The sequence below is a fragment of the Podarcis tiliguerta genome (assembly GCF_965153285.1).
Source record: "Podarcis tiliguerta genome assembly, chromosome: 17".
In the NCBI taxonomy this organism is placed as follows: Eukaryota; Metazoa; Chordata; class Lepidosauria; order Squamata; family Lacertidae; genus Podarcis; species Podarcis tiliguerta.
This window is the reverse complement of record NC_139550.1, coordinates 20865230-20884135: the sequence shown is the minus strand read 5'-3', so window position 1 is coordinate 20884135 and position 18906 is coordinate 20865230. Positions and strand designations below refer to the sequence as shown.

General features: G+C 40.4%; 1 protein-coding gene and 1 long non-coding RNA gene across 9 annotated transcripts in view; one reads left to right on the top strand and one right to left on the bottom strand.

The window, feature by feature from the left end:
• Window positions 1-279: 279 nt before the first annotated feature.
• LOC310667914 lies at window positions 280-10868 on the bottom strand. Its single transcript, XR_014506407.1, has 2 exons — window positions 10326-10868; window positions 280-3623 (listed from the first exon to the last, which is right to left on the bottom strand). It is a non-coding gene; the product is annotated as an uncharacterized lncRNA (long non-coding RNA).
• Window positions 10869-10971: 103 nt separating this feature from the next.
• KDM4C (lysine demethylase 4C) overlaps window positions 10972-18906 on the top strand; it is a gene marked incomplete at its 5' end in the record, with an annotated part of 192254 nt that continues 184319 nt past the window's right edge. For 2 of the 8 annotated variants that reach the window (XM_083419593.1, XM_083419598.1), the window contains one exon: window positions 11018-11324. The other 6 variants (XM_083419600.1, XM_083419601.1, XM_083419596.1 and 3 more) reach the window with 5 other exon arrangements.

Below are 18906 nucleotides of genomic sequence, written 5' to 3'. Positions count from 1 at the left end.
GCCGAGGGAGTTGGCGTACAGCTTCGAGGTCATGTAGCCAGCATGACTAAGCCGCTTCTGGCGAACCAGAGCAGCGCACGGAAACGCCGTTTACCTTCCTGCCAGAGCGGAACCTATTTATCTACTTGCACTTGACGTGCTTTCGATATGCTAGGTTGGCAGGAGCAGAGACCGAGCAACGGGAGCTCACCCCGTCGTGGGGATTCGAACTGCCGACCTTCTCATTGGCAAGCCCTAAGCTCTGTGGTTTAACCCACAGCGCCACCCGCGTCCCATTTATTACGTACTACAAGTTGTCATAATTTACCAACACTTTCTTTGACTTCCCAAGTTCCACTGAGCTTTAGTGTAAGACTGTCGTGCATCTGTCTACGCTCATCTCCTCTACATATGAATTTTTGAGTTTTATGTTTTCAGAAACCATTCCCCTTCTATTTTGACTTCTCTCTCTCTTGCTTTGGAAACAAATTACTGAACAGCCGTAGCAGCCTCAATACTTGCGAGGGATCATATTCCAAGGGAGTCAAGATAGGTTTTAGCAGATATTTTGAATCCAAGTCTTGAAAGAATGGAAGATGTCACACTAAAGTGCCTATAGCCATGAAGCTAACTGAATTGTGCTGGACAGGTCACTTTCAACCCCTGTTTTACAAGGGAGTAGAATTGTACCATAAGGTTTGGATAATTGTAAAACATTTTATACGTTGAAAAGTATTATTCAAACAAATGCTTAAGTGATCATGAGCCCGTATATCCAGACAAGCTGATGACATGTACTTAGGGTTGCCTACGCAATAGCGAGCTGATAAAGAATTGCAAAAAAGCTAATGGAATTACATCATGTAATGACATCTGCACTTGCTATGCTGACAGGGATATCCATTGGCAGTGTATTTGCCTTTCATGTCCACAAAAGAAGTGGGAGGCAAAATTTGTTCTTATGTATACAAGTAAAGTTAGAAGTTGGCCTTCTTTATCCAAAAGTCTATAAATTTATTGGATTGTACTCGCCATGACCTCAGCCTGTCCTGCCTACGATGACAGAATTTCTGCCTTATCTATTACAAAATACATAGCTTTTCTGGCTTCACCATTATCTTTATGGAGTTGCTTTTGTTACTTGAACATCTCTTAAGAATCTCTAAAAATGATAGCCTTTCTTAACAAGTATTGCAAAATGAGAATTTAAGAAAATCAGAAATGATGAGATGGGAGTGAAATTAGGGAGTTTTCTAATCTCCTTCTCTTCTATGGGCAAAAGATCACACAGTATAACACTAAATTAAAGCATTATGAATACTCTGAGCTTAGTGTTATCTAATTAAATAGTACTCACCTTGTAATGCTAAATATGGGCTAGGAATATGCTCACCTGATAAAAAACCCCACTCCCTATTAAAAGTGCCTACTATCAATTTTGTTATCTACTGCAGGCAATTATGCAATAAGTACAAGGACTCCCCTTGCCCAATCCTGAATTACTGGGAAATAAAATGGGGCTTTTGGCCAGATTTAGTTATTTCTAGCTTTGTGCCAGTAGAAGATTGAGAAACTCAATGTGCAGATCTGTAGTTCTGCTTTTCTTACCCAGAGGTAAAACATATCTACTTATTTTTGTTTTAAAAATGTTCACTGAGAAAATACATTGAGAAAAGCATTTCCTTACCATTTAAGCAACTTTTTGAGAAGGGGCATTTGTTAAAATCATCATTATATATCCTAATAGTGAACACAGCTGTCCAAGTGCCAAAACTTATATAAAAGGCACCATCCACACACAAGAGGGAAGGGTCAGCAAGTCTGGGGAAGCAGCAAGGGTTTCAGAAATGCAAATAATCTTGGGGGTGGGATCTACAAGGGAACAAAACAACACAAGGAGGACTGAGCATGCTCAGTGGGCACAGAATGCTGAGTGACTAGTGGAGGAGAGAAAACAGAAAAATGGGGAGGTGGTGGTGGTAAATGGAGTAAAGTACTAACAAAAAGTGTCTGACTGCCTGAAAAGGACTTCACCACATTGCATTGTTTTGTTGCTGGTCCCGCTTATCAAAAGTCTAAGAAAAACATATGTGAACAAAATGACACAGATTCCACAGTGGATATAGGGCAGCATGACCAGTTCAGCTGTACTGGGTGCAGAGCCTGTGAGGTGCCACAGCTATGATGTAGAATGAAAGGCAAGGGTGTGTGTGTGTGCGTGCCAGATTTTGGAGTTGCACAGGGTGTCAATGAAATTTGAGACCCCAAAATCCACCATTGCAGATTCATAGCTTTTGCTTACAAGTCATTTCATTCTCCATACTCAAATTTCAGTTGTTCACCTTTGCTCTTATCGCAGTAACCTTAAGATTGCTCCAACGGTCCTGAGTCCATAATATGCTGAGTTGTAAGCTGTGTGCTCTGCTTTCTGTGAGGGAAAGAGAGTCTTAGTGTGTACTCTCTAAATCAAGCACCAAGTCTAATATGCATAAGGAACTGAACATTCACTTCCTGGACCATCTGGGAGGGGTACTGGCTTGGCTTTAGAGCCTGGGGCTAGGGCAAAGGACAATGACCAGCTCAGTGAGATCAAACCATCAAAACCCACAATTTCCCCAGCTTTATTTCCCAACTTTATTTCCCCAACAATTTCCCCTGCTGGACAGGACTCTGAGACAGGGACATCCTCAAGGGCATTCAATGAGCTTCATACCCAGAAAGGGATCTGAACCCAAATTCCATACATCTCAACCACCAATTGGTGGTACCTGCCAGCCTTAAGTGAAGTCTCCAAACTCACTTTTTTGTTTAGAATCACATCTGTAACAGTCCTCTGAACATATTCAACCTAGAGTTACCTTTTAATGTAAAAGGTGAAGAATGTGATTTTGCCATGCTACGGTCTCTGGTGGAAGTTGAGGTAAAGTTCAATCTTAAGATAAGATATAACAGCTTAATTGTACAAACAATTAAAATGCAAATGGCTTTGAAGCGGAAGTTGGGCTAGAGCTTTGGTGAAATGAGGAAACATATTTTAAAGCATGTTGTAATCCAATTAAGACAAAATTCTGTGTATAGAGAATAAACATCATCAGATAAGATGATGGCTGCAGATAAGCAACACAATTTTGTTGAATTTTATTAATATATGCATGAATGAATACATAGCCAAAAAGGCTATCAGAGTGGTTTACAGAAAGATAGTCTCAGGCTCACAATCTAAAAACACACAACATACAGGGGAAAAGAAATGGCAGGGAGGAGGGAAAAGCAAGTTCAATCACAAGTTCTTAAAGCAAGAAGAAATAAATATTTTTATTTTTTTTAAGTTTGCACAATGATACTACACTCTGCCATGAATTTATCAGATGTATAGTATAACCTATGGAAATGTTTTAACATGTTATAAAATACTTTTATATATACTTTTATATACTTTTATATATTTTACATATTTGCTGGAGATGCAAACCTATATAAAAACGAAGATATGCAATTGTGCCCAGTTGCTAGCGGAATGAACTTCTACTTGCATAACAGGACTTCAGGTTCCTCTCCTCCTCCCTGCTACCTCCTGCACATCCACCAAATCTCCTTGGGAGGGTTGGGGAACCATCTGGAGCAGATTTTAAGTAGGGGTGGGGCTGCAAGAGAGAAAAGAGGAAGAGGAAAAATAGTTTGTACCATATTGTGAATCATCATATGGCTAGAAGCAGTCAAACAACAGGTATCAATGGGTATCCTTTGTATTTTATACCACAACTAGTAGAAAAAAATGACGCCTAGATGGTTAAGTCCAGTCAAAGGTGACTATGGGATGTGGTGCTCATCTCGTTTTCAGACTGAGGGAGCCGGCGTTTGCCCAGACAGCTTTCTGGGTCATGTGGACACCATGTGGACAGGACACTGTGATGAGTGCTGGAGTGCACAGAAATGCCATTTACCTTCCTGTCAGAGGAGTACCCATTTATCTACTTGCACTGGTATGCTTTTGATGCTAGGTTGGCAGGAGCTGGGACAATGCAATGGGAGCTCACCCCATCATGTAAATTCGAACTGTCGACCTTACAATCAGCAAGCCCAAGAGACACCGTGGTTTAGACCACAGCGCCAGTAGAACTGCTAATGATGACTAGAACAGAAAGTTTCAATATCGTAGATGTGAGTAAACATATAAATAATCTCATCCCTATCAATAATTACAAACTACTGGTGGTACGTACCATTTTATAAGAATAGATCCTTTAGTGTCGTGGCACCTTCCTTCTGCAATTCCTTCCCATTAAATATTATGAACTATTTCTGTTGTCTTTTGGTGCTTACTGAACGTTTTCCACGTCCAACAACCCTTTCAAGTAGAGCTTTTGCTTAGTCTGCATCTGCATTGGAAATGTTTTTAGATGTTTTAACATCTGTGTGTTTGCCCATTTGGGGAAAAGGGCAAAATATAAATTTAATAAGAATAATAATACGTAGTAGTAGTAGTAGTTGCTGTCATAGTTGGAAGTAGTAGTAGTAGTTGGAAGGTTTATATACAAAGGGGTATAGCTAGGAATCACTTTCTTTTCACTTGTTCTCCTGAATTTGATCTTAGCAGAACGGTGAATTAGTGCAGAGCAGAGGCAGAAGAGAAGCAAAGCAATAATAATTGTAATTAGAGAAACAAGTAATTAAAGCATGCCCCTTCATGAGAACATAAACCGACATTGAGGCAATTAAGTGTCTACTTGGAGAAACTCCCCAGTGAGTTGAATGGGATTTACTCCTGGATGTGTAATATGATTGTGGTCAAAGAGGCTATCCATCACTACTTTTATAGAAACAATAAACTGAACCTACAAAGTTAATGAACCTAACTGAGAACTGTTAATAACTTACATTATGAGATCTTTGTCATGAAGAAGAGTGTTGCTACATAATACAGTTATTTTGTGCTATATTAAGAGCTCCAGTTTAGCTCAGATTCTACTTAATTTTGAAAATGCAATGCCTAAGCAGCACTGAAAAACTGTGGTGCAGAAGAAACCTAGATAACCACAGATACACCACAACATTGTATATGTCCTCTTTCATTGATTAACAAAAGCCTAATTAGGAATCTCTAATTGCCAAACATTTAAGAAACAAGTTTTCTCACAGTCAGGCTCTGCAAAATTAAAATAGTCCATTTATCAGGGTGGAAAATGAAGATATTACTGAACTTTAAAAGAAATTTCAACTCTAAACACAATTACTTCTACATTTTCAATCTGGATGTAACATTTGTAGGAGTGGAAGCTCTCATCATTTATAAAAGGAAAGGCGTAACACTAACTGACTGAAAGGGTATTCAAAGTTTTTACAAAAAAAGGAAGCTATGACTGAAAGGGTATTTAGTTTTTGTGCAATCATTTGTGCAGGACATTCTGCATGAAGGTCAGCAAGCTGTTTGTAGACATTCACAAGCCACAGCTTTAAGCAAAACCAGAAGTTTGAAAGATTGCACTTTTTCATCAGAAATACTTGGTTCAATAAAGTGTTACGAATTTATCCTTTCTTCATAAGCTTTTCCTTATGACCAACATAAGAGCGCTCTCTCTCAAAAAAGCCTATTATAGGCACTGCCAAGTTCCCTGCTACCACTATAATCAAGAGAATTTTTAAAAACACAGGCAGGGGAAGACCTTAAATTGCTGAGGGAAGAGACCTGTTGACTACCCTCAACTGGTTTAGCCAGCCAGTCAAAGCAGTTTCCTGGGGTGGGCCTGCTGTTGCATGCTGACAGCTTCTAGCAGCCACAGGTGAGAGCTGAGTGCAGGGTAGGGACCAAAGGCAGACAAACTACCACAGAAGGAGCACAATGTGTCCCCCATCAGAGGTACCAGCTCTTCCCTATCACCCATACATTCCACTGAAAAAAGAACAGTTCTACTAAACATGACTTGGCACCTGTCAAGTCCATGGAAATTATACGCAGGTAAAATTATGCAGACTCAATGTAGTCACAGCACAAGAGACACTTGTACTAGGCAAATTCTTTACTCTTTACACCATTGTTGGTGTACATCATTTTTGAATAGTCACTTGAAAATGGAGGCAACACTTTGCCTCTGAAGATGACAATGATACATCTCTGAGTATGGACAAAGTGTTCTGCCTTTTCAGCCACGTATAAAGTTCCAGCAAATTATATTCAGGAAAACTATTTAAGAGCTAAAGGCACAGCTCTATTCTGATATTAGCTAACACACCATTCAAAGAGCGCCCTGCATATTTGTGTATACTCCAAGCGATAATCAGACACCTATTTCTAACAAAAGTTCAGCTCTAAAGGTCAGATTTAATTGTGATGCAATACTGCCTAAGCCCAATCCATAAAATTACAGTTGATAGCATAAATTAGCAGCAACTTAGTCCGGATGCACTGCTACTTCCAATATAGATTAATTTGAATTTTTAAATTAAAAGTTCATTTCTGTTAGCCCAGCTCAGGGGATGAAGATGAATATTATTGTGCTAAGCTAATTATTCAACAGAAAAGAGGTTCAAAATCATGCTTTGTTTTTTAAAAAAACTTTTGTTTGAAACTAATTGCTGATTTTTATGCAGTAGGCAGAAGTTGTTACCAATGACTTGAGATATAACATATCCCAGTTTTGGAGGCACTGAGTTAGAAGAGAAAAGTGGTATATACATCAGCTATAACTTTATATGTGTAATGTTCATGCCCATTAACTAGCAGTTGACATTAGAATGGAACCTTACCAGGTTTTGTTCAGTTTCAGCAGCTATGCATAATAATCATATCTGGAGCGGAGAATTAATATGCTTGCATATATGATATAATTTACAAATCATTTTTTTAACATGTTTAAATCAAGGTAAGAATATGACTGGGCACCAACTACTTTCTGTTAAGAGTTAAAACACGATTTCTGCATAGAGAGTAGTCATTGTTATCTCATCACTGCCATCTAGTGTTAGCACACAAGACATACCCTGTTAACAGTAACGTTAGCAGTGACACCTTGGGCTTCTTCAGGAGGAAGGGCAGGATATAAATTGAATAAACAACAACTATTTTTTTCATAACTAAGACCGAGTCATGTAAGATGTAAAGAGGCTTAAATATCACACTGCATTGTGCTTTACATTAGCAGGAACATGTTCTACTATCCTATAGTTAAGAGAGTCTGATCATGGCGAGCTCATAAAACTGGAATAGGCTGAAAAAATGGTACAGGGAGCAATGTTATGATTTACTGGTAATGTATGTAAATAATTTATAAGCAAAAAATTCAATAGTTCATGTAGCAGAACTGACCCCCAAAGTCAAAAGAGAACATATCAAGTAAACCACAGATGAAGTAAGTTATCAAAAACATAAAAATTGTTGAGATTGTTATTTCATTGATTGCTGACCCTTTTGTGCTCATCATAATATGTCCAAACTAAAAAATGTGGGATGTGATAAAAGGCTAATTCCTACAAACTCAAGGTATACCAATTTCCCCCGAAACACAATTTTATTTATTTATTTCTTAAACAAATTTATAGACCGCATAAAGCTATCAAAGAAGTACGGGGTAAAAACAGAATGAAGCACAAAAACACAACTCCAAGAACAATAAAACTACCCATACAAACTCTCAAAACAACAAAACCATTTCAGCAAATATAAAATTGACCTTCCATAAATAACTGTGCTACAATTCAGGGAAAGCCTTCTTAAATAAAAATGTTTTTGGGAGGTACCTAAACATCACCATGCTAGGTGCCAGGCTGACTTTGAGATGGAGCTGCCACACTAGTTTCTTGTACAGGTTAGGTATACCTCTCAGGAATTATGGTACCCACAACAATGCCCCATCTGAGGAGCATAGTTGCCATAGCAGGGATATAGTGGGCAAGGCCTTTAGATATGTGCCTTTAATAACAGGTAGAAAGTCAACAGGTGTACGCTTTCCAGGCTGGATAGCAAAAGTTTATTATAGGCATCTTGTGCAACTAACTGTTAAGGGCACATATTCTTTGAGGGAAGGGAGAATGGCAACTTTATTGTATGAAAGTTTTCTTTCGCAGAGTAACACTTTCAAATGCACCCATCATTTGGCAAACACTTTTGTCTCAATTACAGGCTAGCAGACTTCATAACATTCCATGCTTAAAAGAACTAGTTTCAAAGGTATTCCCGAAGAACTACTAAATTTTACTATGTGCCAATTGCAAACTAACCTGTAAAAGGAGTTATGGCACAGAAGTTCAAGGTTAGGTAGGATTATTACCATCAAAAAAATGTGATTTCTAAACACTTGGCTGCTTTTTGGCATTAACATCATGTCACAGCTCAGCATTTTAATTTTTTTTATATAAGAGTAGCAAGTAAGATATTTTGAGCTTAACAACATATTCAGCTGAAAAGCTAGAAATATTGAAGGTAATTAGAAGTCATGCCACATTGGAATGCAATGTATTTTGGATTTTTCATGCATTTTCTTTGTGTTGTGCCACCAAAAGAAAGAGTGTGGGCAGAGTGCTGAAAGAGAGCATTCTTAAGTTACCACTGTATTGCCCAAGCAGAGCACTGGGAGTAAGCGGAGGCAATGGTTGCTCCCTGCAGCCACCTTAATAACTCACACTCACTTGCTAGCAGGAGGGATGAGGGTGGTAAGCAACAGCCCTGTAAGGTGCAGTCGCTGTTACCAGCAGTGCTCTTTTCTTAGCTGTACTGTTTTGGATTTTTGTTAAAAACTTTTTCGTTTAGGTAAGCCTACCCAGAAATGTAAAGCTGATGTGTATTTTAATATGTATTCTTATTTTATAATTATATTTTAAACTACTGATATTATTGATACTGTGACTTGTTTAGGCCACCTTATTTTTTTTAAAAAAACTTACTTTTATTTATAATTGCAATGCATATTTTATGTAAACTGCTTAGAGGTTTTTACAATCAAGTGAGATACAATTCAGTTAAATAGTAACAAATAACAGTAAACTTTAGCTTACTGGGGTGTGTGTGTATGCATGTGGACAGCGATGCCTGGAATCTCCAGGGAATAAAACAGCCTGCAACTGTAACCCTTTGTAAACCGCTTTGTAAAAAAACAAGCGGCCTATATTTTTTTATGAATTTATGTACCCTCAAAATGGCACCCTGTCGCCTAGAAGCTAGATTCCCAATATATGGGGGAAGAGGGTCATTATGGTTAATCATTCAGCGTATGCTTAAAAGCACAACCATTTCTCTTATTTTCTCACATGTTCTGGTGCTAATAACAATGAATTAGGAAGCCCTAATTAAAATGATTTGCTAACTTCCTGGAGAAAACACAGCCCTGTTTTATGTACCTCAGGAACAGCCTGGTATGGCAGTTTAAGAAGTGTGGAGGCTGTCCAAGGGCGGATTAATCGCAATTAAGGGTCACCCACTGCTGTTTAGCTCCGAAGGACTTCTGGCAGTTCCCTCAGTGCCAGAAGTTACAGGGAACCAGGCAGAGGGCCTACTCTGTGGTGGCACCCTCCCATCAAATGTCAAGGAGATAAATAGCTATACAACTTTTAGGAAACACCAGTATCAGGAAGTTTTTAATGTCTGGAGTTGAATGAATGAATGAATTTATTTATTTATTAAGAGTCACAGACCAGAAATATGGAGATATACAGCGATAGAGAACATGTAAATATACATAAGTTAAAACCGTAAGCTCTATAAATTTTATTAGAGCTAGAGCCTGGTAAATAACACAGATACGAAACAATTAAAAAATGCAACTGACGACCTTAACAGCTAATTCAAAATATGTGTGTTAAGGCATTGGCCATTAGAGTCATTCTGAGCTTGTCTCCTTAGTTTTATAGCGGCAGCACAGAATGTGGCCACTTTTAAGGGAATCTCTGGCTCCCTGTCTTCTATTAGACATTTTAAGCAGCTGTCACCAGATCTGCTTAGGGTCGGTTGCATGCCTGGAGCGGAAAGCAGCGAATGTTATGTCCTCATAGTAATGACAATATTGACGGGGTAGGAGTAGCAGTTTCAACTTTCTTCAAAGCACGTGGGAATATGGTTTACCTCCAATTCTGCCCTGCGGATTATTTATTTATTGAGTGGTTTATATACAAGGTGATTCATAATGAAGTATACAGTTTCCATTTATAGCGAATGGAAACTGTATACTTTATTATGACTCACCCTGTATATAATATGTGTGTATAATATTTTGAATGTTTTCTGTAGTTTTTCAGTTTCATTGTTCTGCATGGGACAATGACAATAAAGATATCGTATATGTATCGTATATATCGTGTGTGTGTTGGAAGCCGGCCCAGAGCGACTGGGCCAGGTGAGTTTCGTGCTCCTTTCTTACCTGCCTCCCCTACAGCCACCCCTACAGCTCTGCCCGGCCTCTCACCTCCAGCTAACCGGGCGAGGGCCCCCTTCTTCTCCCCGCCACCGGTCGCCTCATCTGCCGCGCGCTGCGCCTCACGCCGGTTCAACCAAACCGAACTGGCGGTTACAGCGGCACCTCACGAATCCCGCACGCATGCGCACAGCCGGGCCTCTTGCTGCCAAACAGGAGCTCGCGCTCCCGTGCCTCGGAGTCTTGAAGGTCTGCCGCGCTGTTAACCCTCTCGCGGCTGCGGGGGAATGAGGAGGAGGGCGGGCTGAGGGGAGGAGGAAACCATCGCGCGGGGGGGGGGATTTCTGAGGTGGGAGAGGGAAACAACAACGACGACGACGTGCGCCCAGCAAAGAGCCGCCAACTCTTGTTGAGGGGGAAACACACCCACCCCACGTGGCGACCCCACGACGCCCACCACCACCACTGGCTTTCTCTTCCGCACTCCACCCCCCTCCCAATTCCCCGCCTCATCCTCCTCAAGTCGCGAGCCTCCTTCGGTCACGTGGCCTCCGAGGCAGGAAACCCTGCCGCCGCCGCGTTCTGGCGTCACGTGACGCCACAGCGTTTGCTCGCGGCGGACGAGAAAGAGCAGAAGAAGAAAAAAAAAAGTGGGTGGGAAGGTGTGGGAGGAGGAGGAAGCCTTTCGCCGACAGAGGTGCGCGTGCGCGGCCCGTAGCTGTCATTCCGCGTACATTAGAACAACAAGTCCCCACCAAAACGAGGAAAGAGGGGAGGGGAGGAGGGGGGAGCGAGCGCGAGCCAGCGCGCGCGCGCAAAGAGTTGCCGCCGCGGTCGGAAGCTTTCCGAGGAAGTGCGGTAAGGTCTTAGCAGCAGCAGCAGGAGGGCTCCTCGCTTCCAACCCCCCTCCCTTCCCTCTCCCGCGCTGTTAACCCCTTCGTGCCCGGCGAACCAAGGCGGAGCGGCTCGGCGAGGCGGCGTCGGCGCCTGAGGCGGAGGGAAAAGGTATATCCGGGCATGGCGGGTGGCGGTGGATAGGAGGGACCGGCAGGGGGAGGGGGTGGGTTTGCCGTGCGTCTCGTGAGGGGAGTAACAGGTGGAGAGAGGGGGTCTCCGGAGGATGGGCTGCCGGGGGTGGGGCCGTGGGAGGAAGAAGGTGGCTCCGGCGGCCCTGAGGGAAGGAGGCTCTGCTTGTGGCAGCTGAGCGCCTTGAGGGGCAGGCAAAGGTGGGCAGAGCAGCGCCGAGGGCCGGTGTTGTGAGGGGGGGGATATTTGGGGCTTGGTTGGAGGTCGCCGTGGGACCTGGCAGGAGGGTGGGCCGGCCTGAGGGAAAGGTCCAGGGAGTGGGGCGAATGGCTGGCCAGGAGGGCGACGACGGGCCCTTCTTCCATGGCCAAAGTTGGCTCTGGCAGGGTTGAGGCGCTTGGTGTCCCTGTGGATGGGGGAGGGAAAATAAGAATAAATATTAACACCGAACAAAATGCTGGGAAATGCCCGCTTGGGTAGGAAGGGACAGCAGCAAACAGCAGGTTTCGTTTCCAGATCCTTCAGAGTCTATGGCCGCCACACACAGGAAAGCCAACCCTTTTGAGGTGCAGCTGGCTCTTTCGCCCTGGGTTTCAGTTTAAAAGAAAAACAACAACATCAAAAAGAAACATATCACGGTGTTTACTTTTAGATTGCATTCCTGGAATAATGAAAGCACTGAGTCATCTATAGGCTTCCTCCAAGGGTCATGTGTAAGCTGCCAGAACTGGGTGACCACAGCTGTTGTTACACTTGACTTTGCAAGAAGTTTCCAGATGTGTCTCTCATGCGAAATGTTTGCGGGTTGCTTATTGGTTTTGAAATGTTTGGTGTTGTAAAATCTCGTATTGTAATTCTCAGAAACTGAGAGATGTAAAAAAGACTTTAAAACCTCCCACCTTTTGTTCCCCACTCCTTGCTTGAAAGTTACCGTATGCTAAACTAGTAGCAAGGCATCTCCTGTGTAGCTGTATCAGAGTATGATAATTGATTGTTATCTAGTGATGTCCCCCAACAGTAGCTGAAGCTCATGTTGTGTAACCAGAATCTGGTCTGTTGGTATATTATTGAAACAGCAGTCATGGCATAATCAACATAAGCCACATAATGGCTAACCATTGAACTTTCAGTGAGCCTTTTTAGTTTGTGAATGTACAATATTTGATGCCACAATCTATTAAACTTAAAAGTGTCACAAGACTTGTTTGTTAGGACATTTCCAAACTTTCTTTATACACGTTGTCACCTGACTGATGCAAATAATCCCTTGTCCAGGTGTACGGTATTCTCAGTTCTCAAGATGCAGTCCTTTGCTTCTGCAGAATTATGTAGCTCCACCCATTCCTGGACTGCAATTTAATAGTCTGAGAACTCTCCCACTCAAACCATGGAGTGCATGTAAGACTGACAGAAGTAAAAAACTCCAGCAAAAGTTTTTTTTTTAAAAATAAAAATTCCGCTAATATAGATATATATATTTATTTGTTTCTTTGGAGCTTGAATTTTCCAAAAAAATATGCTAAACTCAAATTTTAAAGAAAATGGTGAGCAAACTGCTACATTTTTCTCTTCCTCTGCAAGTCTAGTTCCCGTGTATTGTATCATGCTATCATGCGACTGGCAGGTGCCAAGAATGAAATCTAGATGCAGTTTTATCATTAAGAAGGCTGAGGCAGTCACCTTAGGTAGCTTATTTTTGGTGCCATTAAGGGTGGCAGAATGAGAGGGAGACAAATCTTCAGGCACAATTCACTCTACAAGTGTTGATGAAATGGAGAAAGGTGTGCAGCAGTATGTTCATGAGTGTGCTTGGGAGTGTTGTTTGGATCTTCTGCCTCAGGCATGGGTCAGCCCTGATAAAATCCAGGTTCAACCCTTCAGATAATGTACAAGCTCAGTCAGAAACAGTGTTTCTACTTATTTATGAAAATCGAGCTGGTGTGAATTGAGCATCACTCTCTTTCTGCAGGGTGAGGGTTTTGGTGTATTGCTTTTTACAAGGACGAAGGCAATGTGTTTTCCTTTTGCTAATCCATCCACCGGTGGGTCCCTGGGAGTGGTGAAATGCTCTTTCTTTGCTTGCTTTATGTGGGTCATGTAGATCTGAAACCTTGCATATGAAGTCACAGTTATGCCAGTCAGTGTCTCTAATATCATTCTGTTACCTAAACGTTTTAGAAAATAGTATTATTTTAGGAGCATGGGGCACATTTGCAAGGGAAAGAATTGCAGAAATTGTCAAATGTAATAAAGCAATGTCTGACTTCTCTTTGAGTGGGTTCTTTATCATCCTTTCTCTAATCAATGTAGTAATGGTGTCTATTATTGTGAGAGTTGCTAATGCTTTTAAAGTACTGTGTTTGAATTTTTGAAATTTGAATATTTGATCAAAGCAGAGCAGTAACTTTTTAAAGGAATGTGGTCAGTAAAATTGTAAAAATCAAATTTTAAAATCTTTTTGAGGTACCCAAGGGACTGTTGTATAAACTTGAAATTTGGCGCTGGAATTGGAGGTCAAAATTTCCCATGTCTTGATTGAGGATTTACTAAACAGAGAGCCCCATTTATGAATTCCCATATGGGAACTTGTGTGTGAGAGTTTGCACTCAGATGTATTTTTAGCATTATTTCTAAAATGTCATATACATATACAGGTTTTGGTTCTTTGAGCTGTGTGATGATGCACATGTGTCTTAATAAGTGCATTGTAGAAACAAAGGTGGATTTTGGGCAGGGTGACTGGTTCTGCTGCACTGGGTGCCAAGCCTAGGGGGCACCACAGGATTTTACAACTTTGACGTAGTGACTTGAGCTAAAGAGAAGGCAAAAGGTGGTGATGGGGGATTTTTGCCTCTCACAGAGCACCTCTGAAAAAGACTAAAGTCTGACCCTGGTATAATTGTAATAAATTAACCTAAGAGTCTTAAAATTCTATCTTAAATGTGCTGTTATTTCTAATAAGTAATAATCACAACACTTTTCTTAGAATTTTCACTTTTCTTCTGTGTTTTGCTTTTGTGGCATGCCAGTGAGGCACCAGGTAGGAATAATCAGGATGCATTTTACACTTGTGTTTTACAAACTGCTGATGTAAATAAAGAAATGCTTATAGAGTACCTCAGGAACATTACAGTGGTGCCTCGCTGCATTCGTTCTGCGAGTTTTTTCGTCTTGTGAATTTTTTCGTCTTGCGAAGCACCACTGTGTATTTGATGGTTTCCCATAGGAATGCATTGGCGGTTTTAAAAAAAAGGCCCAAGACATTTCGTTTTGCGAAGCAAGCCCATAGGGAAATCCGTCTTGCGAAGCAACTCAGAAAATGAAAAACTCTTTCGTCTTGCGAGTTTTTCGTCTTCCGAGGCATTCGTCTTGCGAGGTACCACTGTAGTTATTTTGTGAATGAATGAAGTTTCCTAGCCTCTCATTCATGAGAAATAAAGGCAACAAAAGAGCTTTCAAAGCAGCTACTATTTATAAAAAAGTAGCAAATAAACTTTGTATTATTGAAGTGGAGATACATTTGTTGCTGAAGTTGAAATGCCTTCTCTCAGCACAGTAATTATAAACAAGTAGTTGGAGATACATACATACATCATTTTATTTGTATGTAGCCTTTCTTTATTTAAAACAATGTTCAAGGAAGCTTGCATACATAGTTACAAAATATAACAAAATAGTTGTAAACAATAAATAACACATCAAGAAGTACACAGCCAAATTTAACAATTTCCACATAAATGATAATAAGATCTAAAAATAAAGATACCAAAATTAATATCAATAACAGCAACAAACCCCAACTATACCCCAACCCAAGATGACCTGCACCATGGTGCAATTTTCAGGCTTATAATCTGAATGCTTCTCAAAGACTGCTTTGCAGCCACTGCAGCTTAGTCCCAAATGGGACATATTGCTCTGTGGTGGAGGGCTGGCCCCCATTACCATGAAAACCACATGGATTCTATGCAGTGCTGGTCATATTCTAACAGACCTATTGAAATTAATATACATTATTAACTTAGTGGGTCTACTCTGACTATAACTTGGTTGGATACAATCACATGTCCAAGTCCTTTCTGTCATCAGACCCAATGATCTCTTCTTGCACCAGTGGAATATTGCTTGTCTGTGTACAGCATGATATGCATATATGTGTTCATTTTTGTGTGTGTGTACCCTAGATCTAATTCAGTTTTTTTTTTTACTTGTATCTGTACAAATTCAGTCATATGGGATTGATTGCACTGTCTCAGTTTATAAGCAGCTTCTGCTTCTGTCATCTTCCCTGCTGAAAATTCAAAGCTTGATCTGCAAACCTGTAGATCAAATGCTTTAAGTCACAGGTAGGGAACTGTAGGCTTTCCTGATATTGTTTGACTCCACCTTCCATCAGCACCAGCCAGCATGGCCAGTGATCCACATTAATAGAAACTGTAGTCCACTATCTGAAAATCCAGAGTTCCCTTAGGTCAGACATAGGCAAACTCGGCCCTCCGGGTGTTTTGAAACTATAATTCCCAGCATCCCTGACCACTGGTCCTGTTAGCTAGGGATCATGGGAGTTGTAGGCCAAAAACATCTGGAGGGCCGAGTTTGCCTATGCCTGCCCTATATGTGCTTTAAATTCTTTATACACAGGACTTTTAGTGGTTAAGAGTGGTAGACTCGTAATCTGGTGAACTGGGTTCACGTCTCCACTCCTCCACATGCATCTGCTGGGTGACCTTGGGCTAGTCACACTTCTCTGAAGTCTCTCAGCCCCACTCACCTCACAGAGTGTTTGTTGTGGGGGAGGAAGGGAAAGGAGATTGTGAGCTGCTTTGAGACTCCTTCGGGTAGTGATAAAGTGGGATATCAAATCCAAACTCTTCTTCTTCTTCCAATCCAATACAGTGGTGCCCCGCAAGATGAATGCCTCGCAAGACGGAAAACCCGCTAGACGAAAGGGTTTTCCGTTTTGGAGGTGCTTCGCAAAACGAATTTGCTATGGGCTTGCTTCGCAAGACGAAAATGTCTTGTGATTCCTGGGTTTTTTTCCCCCTCCCAGCCTTTTCCCCAAGCCCCTAAGCCGCTTAACAGCTGTTCGCTAAGCCGCTGAACAGCTGATCTAAGCCGCTTATCAGCTGATCTAAGCCGCTAATAGCCTTTTAGCAGCTAACCCGCTAATCCCTTAAGCCTTTAATAGCCGCTAATAGCCTTTTAGCAGCTAATCCGCTAATCCCTTAAACCTTTAATAGCCGCTAATAGCCGCTAAACCACTAATAGCGCTAATAGCGCTAATCCGCTAATGGGCTTGCTTCGCAAGACGAAAAAAAACGCAAGACGAAGAGACTCGCGGAACGGATTCTTTTCGTCTTGCGAGGCACCACTGTATTTATTTATTTTTTAAAAAACCTACTTTCCCCCCTTCCAAAGGAGGTGTTCAAAGTAGCTAACAAAATATAGAAGCAAACACTAAAATAACAACCCCATACTAAAACAGCAAAATATCAAGTCTTTTACCAAAAACTGTATGTAAAAAGGGGGAACCTGGAGAGCTAGAGCTTGCAGTTGATTAGTTTAAACAGCATCAGAATCAGAGACTTGTTTAAAAAGAAAAGTTTTCAGATGCCAGCAGCATCTTGATAAAGGAGGAGTTGATTTAGTCTCTTGGAGCAGGGAATTTCACATATGGGGCATTGCCACATAACAAGCCTACTGCAGGAGATGGGCCTTGAAGTGGCTGATCCCAAGTAGTTTAGACCTTAAAAGATAATAAGACCTTGAATTATACTTGGAAAGAAACCAGCAGCCAATGCAGCTGTTAGACTAAAATGGTTGCATGGTCCTAACACTCGGCCCAGTCAAGATTTTACTGGCAGCATTCTTCAGTGATTTTAATTTCCAATTGGTTTTCAGGGACAGGCCCACCTACAGCATGTTACAGTGTTCCAATCAAGATGTAACTAAAGCATTTAGCACCATGGATAAGGTTAATCCTTGCTTTATTTCCTACAGTTTAATTTATTCCATTGGCAGTACAGCTCAGTGATCCTAATGTTTAGAATATGTTTTTCACAAATAGAGGACATTTTTCACTTGTCAAAACATTTTTGTTCATTCTGTTAGGCTGCAATGTGCCAGTGCATATTACAGTATGCTAAATGCATTATGCAATATATGTTCAGGCAACTGTCAATCTGCTGTCAAATCAGTGAAACTTAAGTTTTTGTCTCATTTTTTTGTGTGCTATGAAAATGAAAGTTAGTTTGTGGTAGTTTATAACTTGACAGCTTTGTTGCAAAGGTTTGTGCTCAACAAAAGGTGATGCTCTTGCCTTCCCTTGTTCAAAAGAAAGTCACAGCTGGCATAATCTAATTTGGACACGTGAGATTTCACTAAATGTAGCTGAGTTGGAGCCCATTTTTCTTTGTTATGAGATGGAGAAGTAGTATGTAACATTATATTCTGCTTTGCCTAGATTGAAACTAGAGCATGTAATTAAACATAGTGTATGGCATATGCTTTTTGGTTTGTTAAACCTAAGTGGCTATTATATTTATCTAGCCAGGCATTTATACTGGAGGGCGTGTGGCTTGCTATTCTTTCTGACAAGTTATTTTAAGTTTGGTACAGCTAGCTTTTGCCACCAGTTCAATCTCCTGCAAATTGGGAAATAATTGCATCTAACCCTGAGATGGGCAACAGGTAACTTCCTCCCATTTTTAAAATTCTGAATTTGAACTGGGGTGATAACAGCACTGCCTATAAATATATGTACCTATAAATACATGTTTGCATATTTGGTGGGTAGAGCTGATTGTTCTGCCATATCTATGCAGGGTGGATAAAAATAAAAGATTTAAAAAATAAATAAATAAAAATAGGATTTTAAAAAAAATTTTAATCAGATTTTTAAAATAAAATGCTTTTGGAGAAAAAGTCTTTCTAAAGATTTCTGTTTAAGTTACATTATAGTCCAAAGGCTATTAATAAGGAAATAAGGATTTGTTTTAAGTTTTTCATGTGTGCTAAAACTCAATTTTTTTTAAAAAAACTGTTTAACCACATCAGTTAACAAACATGGATACATATGCTATAATGCTATTGCTTTACTTAAATAAATTGTTATTAAGGAAATGATTATTTTTCTCCTTCCAATAAAGTACAGCAGAAAAGTTGTCCAAATATAAACAGTTAACATTAAACCTCACAGTAATTTCATAATTATCTTTCTATGTGTTTCTGATAGTATAACCAAATTGGTAATTTTTTATATACTGTAAATGTACAAACTACTCTGAAAATTTATTATTCCAAAAATGAAACCTTTCTCTGGTTGTAAATATTAAGATCATACCATCAAGAATGAGTCTTTATGTAAATTTTTTTTAAAAAAATCAAGTCTTACTGACTAGTGATTTAAATCGCGATTTAAATAATGGTTTAAATTGATTTGATTTAAATCTAATCCACCCTGTATCTATGTATTTTGGTATGTTAACAAGAACATAAAAGGAAGGCTTGAAATGACTTTGCTCTGGCAAATTAAATTCATGAGCAGATGCTTGGTTATAAG